Source organism: Pleurodeles waltl, chromosome 4_1 (genome assembly GCF_031143425.1).
Source record: "Pleurodeles waltl isolate 20211129_DDA chromosome 4_1, aPleWal1.hap1.20221129, whole genome shotgun sequence".
In the NCBI taxonomy this organism is placed as follows: domain Eukaryota; kingdom Metazoa; phylum Chordata; class Amphibia; order Caudata; family Salamandridae; genus Pleurodeles; species Pleurodeles waltl.
In genome coordinates, this window is record NC_090442.1 from 53,370,201 (window position 1) to 53,374,173 (window position 3,973).

The following is a 3,973-nucleotide window of genomic DNA, read 5'->3' on the forward strand; positions in this document are numbered from 1 at the left end:
ACAATGGAGTCTAAGCCTACCTGTCTTATGCCAGGACCTTAGAGCTGCAGGCAGGAGCACAAAGGTAAAAACATATATTAAGTCCCAACACGCTCACTGCGGTGGTTGGTCTCTGTGGCGCAATCGGTTAGCGCGTTCGGCTGTTAACCGAAAGGTTGGTGGTTCAAGCCCACCCAGGGACGTATGCTTTTGCCTACATCAAGTCCTGAATTAAAACACAGCTGTCTGGCTTTGCTCTTAGAGCTCTCGCTTTGCCTGCGTGATATGCTCTATCTCAACATTTCTATCTTCTCTCATCTCTTCACCTCTAGTCATTTCCACCAATAGGACTGGAAACGGGACATCAAGTCCTGAATTAAAACACAGCTGTCTGGCTTTGCTCTTAGAGCTCTCGCTTTGCCTGCGTGACATGCTCTATCTCAACATTTCTATCTTCTCTCATCTCTTCACCTCTAGTCATTTCCACCAATAGGACTGGAAACGGGACACCAAGCCTTCTACTTTAATCACAGGCGTACTGAGGGCCAATAAAAGGCACAGAAGCATTTCTTGATCCGGGGCTGAGAACTGCATGCACAGGGACCTCGTGGCGCAACGGTAGCGCGTCTGACTCCAGATCAGAAGGTTGCGTGTTCAAATCACGTTGGGGTCACTCTTTGACATTTTTTTCCCCACCAAGTCTATATCTCTGACTTGTAAAGCAAAGCCAAAAGAAGGGCGCTTTGCATTGGCCGGGAATCGAACCCGGGCCTCCTGCGTGGCAGGCGAGAATTCTACCACTGAACCACCAATGCTTCACTTACATAGGCTGAGCAGAGAGCCCTGCCGTATACAGTAGTGATGAGGCCCATGCATTCGCATGGGACACCTATGAACAAAGTTTGCATGGCAAGCCTTGGACTGCCAAACGTTCACATGCTGATGGCAGGAATCAGATGCAGGAGACTGAAACTATGAATGTTTCTGCTTTTGCTAAGGACAGTGGTTTGGGGCCAGTGTTGTGCTTGACAGAGCACGACATCAGCCTGCTCTCTGGCTGCTCCCGGGAGAAGTGGCTGACAGAAAGCACCCTCCAGACGACCAGCAATCTTGTGTTTCACAACATGCCACTGTCACTGGACTTTCCTTCTGGGAAAGCCTAGTCACTGACCTGGCCAGATTCCCTGTCCTCCCCAAAATCCTGGGGAGAAACGGGCAGAGTTCTGCGCCCTGCGCCCTCTTTCGCGTCCCTAACGCGCTCCCAACGCGCCCTACAACCCTGGTCGGGCACAGCCCTGGTCGGGCTCATACCACTGGGGCCTCTGCCGAGGAAGAGCCCCGGAAGCCTAGGGCCAGGCCTATTGCACAGGCATCTTAGACCAGGCCATTCCGGGATTGCTGTGTTTCACGTCCTGCCCTTCAACACTCCTGGGAGGGCTTTCCCTGAGAACCCTCATGTCTCTGCCCTCCCAGGAGGCTGTGGTTCTATGCAAAATAGGGGGTGCACCACGGGCCGTCCCCTTTCCTCTCTCTCGCCAATATCTTTCACCAAAGCTGAGCCCTGCAGGTAAAATGTATCTATCTGGCTGAGGGGCCAGGGAGGGCCTTTGCCTGCAGTCTTACAAGCCAGAGTCCAGAGAAGGCAGCAGCTCTGGGACCGGGACTCTGCTCAAAGACATATCTAACATGCCACAGTGGAGCTGAGATGGGCAAGACACGTGTCTCACAGGCTGGCAGCACACCAAGACAGTGGGAGGAAACTATGCTAACAAGGAAAGAGAAAAGTCATGTGTCTCGTGGCCTTCCCACCATTAGACAGTAGTCTGCGCAAGAAAACATCCAACAGTGACAGGACAACCAAGCAAATGACAAACGCCGTGCTGATTAAAGTCATCTTACATGACATTTCGTACAAAGGCCCAGATCATGGGGATGATCGCGCAGCAGAAGCAGCAAGTATCAGAGCCACCGAACCTGGGGTGAGTTACACGAGGAGAAAGGGCGACATGGGGACAGGGGCTATGGTCTCAGGGAACAGCTACCACAATGCAACCTCGGGTGTGGGGATGCCACTCATTGCGGGTACTGCCCTGGGATTTCCTTTTAGAAAGAATCGCTGGTTAAAGTGTAGAGCACAAAAAACCCAACTCCTCGATTACACTATTAGATAACATCCTTTAACTGCCCCACCCACCCTGTGTGAGTCTCACCCACTTCCCGCCTGCTCCCTCTAGTCTGAGAGTTGTATCTCCACAAAAAACACACAGTGGGGCTCAATGAGCTGCTCATGTCTGACATGGACACCTAAGCAGTGCTGGATTCACAACCTGAAAGCCTGCAAAGGAAAGTGTGCCCGGCAGAAGATAAGCTGCCTGGCAACTCAGAACCTTCTTCTAAGAGAAGTAAGACATGTCACAATGGAGTCTAAGCCTACCTGTCTTATGCCAGGACCTTAGAGCTGCAGGCAGGAGCACAAAGGTAAAAACATATATTGAGTCCCAACACGCTCACTGCGGTGGTTGGTCTCTGTGGCGCAATCGGTTAGCGCGTTCGGCTGTTAACCGAAAGGTTGGTGGTTCAAGCCCACCCAGGGACGTATGCTTTTGCCTACATCAAGTCCTGAATTAAAACACAGCTGTCTGGCTTTGCTCTTAGAGCTCTTGCTTTGCCTGCGTGACATGCTCTATCTCAACATTTCTATCTTCTCTCATCTCTTCACCTCTAGTCATTTCCACCAATAGGACTGGAAACGGGACATCAAGTCCTGAATTAAAACACAGCTGTCTGGCTTTGCTCTTAGAGCTCTCGCTTTGCCTGCGTGACATGCTCTATCTCAACATTTCTATCTTCTCTCATCTCTTCACCTCTAGTCATTTCCACCAATAGGACTGGAAACGGGACACCAAGCCTTCTACTTTAACCACAGGCGTACTGAGGGCCAATAAAAGGCACAGAAGCATTTCTTGATCCGGGGCTGAGAACTGCATGCACAGGGACCTCGTGGCGCAACGGTAGCGCGTCTGACTCCAGATCAGAAGGTTGTGTGTTCAAATCACGTCGGGGTCACTCTATGACATTTTTTTCCCCACCAAGTCTATATCTCTGACTTCTAAAGCAAAGCCAAAAGAAGGGCGCTTTGCATTGGCCGGGAATCGAACCCGGGCCTCCCGCGTGGCAGGCGAGAATTCTACCACTGAACCACCAATGCTTCACTTACATAGGCTGAGCAGAGAGCCCTGCCGTAGACAGTAGTGATGAGGCCCATGCATTCGCATGGGACACCTATGAACAAAGTTTGCATGGCAAGCCTTGGACTGCCAAACGTTCACATGCTGATGGCAGGAATCAGATGCAGGAGACTGAAACTATGAATGTTTCTGCTTTTGCTAAGGACAGTGGTTTGGGGCCAGTGTTCTGCTTGACAGAGCACGACATCAGCCTGCTCTCTGGCTGCTCCCGGGAGAAGTGGCTGACAGAAAGCACCCTCCAGACCACCAGCAATCTTGTGTTTCACAACATGCCACTGTCACTGGACTTTCCTTCTGGGAAAGCCTAGTCACTGACCTGGCCAGATTCCCTGTCCTCCCCAAAATCCTGGGGAGAAACGGGCAGAGTTCTGCGCCCTGCGCCCTCTTTCGCGTCCCTAACGCGCTCCCAACGCGCCCTACAGCCCTGGTCGGGCACAGCCCTGGTCGGGCTCATACCACTGGGGCCTCTGCCGAGGAAGTGCCCCGGAAGCCTAGGGCCAGGCCTATTCCACAGGCATCTTAGACCAGGCCATTCCGGGTTTGCTGTGTTTCACGTCCTGCCCTTCAACACTCCTGGGAGGGCTTTCCCTGAGAACCCTCATGTCTCTGCCCTCCCAGGAGGCTATGGTTCTATGCAAAATAGGGGGTGCACCACGGGCCGTCCCCTTTCCTCTCTCTCGCCAATATCTTTCACCAAAGCTGAGCCCTGCAGGTAAATGTATCTATCTGGCTGAGGGGCCAGGGAG

At 52.4% G+C, this 3,973-nt stretch overlaps 3 non-coding genes across 3 annotated transcripts; 2 read left to right on the forward strand and 1 right to left on the reverse strand.

Moving 5' to 3' along the window:
* Positions 1-108: 108 nt before the first annotated feature.
* TRNAN-GUU (transfer RNA asparagine (anticodon GUU)) lies at positions 109-182 on the forward strand. The gene has a single exon. It is a non-coding gene; the product is annotated as a tRNA-Asn (tRNA).
* Positions 183-2,501: 2,319 nt separating this feature from the next.
* TRNAN-GUU (transfer RNA asparagine (anticodon GUU)) lies at positions 2,502-2,575 on the forward strand. Its single transcript has one exon. It is a non-coding gene; the product is annotated as a tRNA-Asn (tRNA).
* A 541-nt stretch (positions 2,576-3,116) lies between these two features.
* Positions 3,117-3,187, reverse strand: TRNAG-GCC (transfer RNA glycine (anticodon GCC)). Its single transcript has one exon. It is a non-coding gene; the product is annotated as a tRNA-Gly (tRNA).
* Positions 3,188-3,973: the final 786 nt, after the last annotated feature.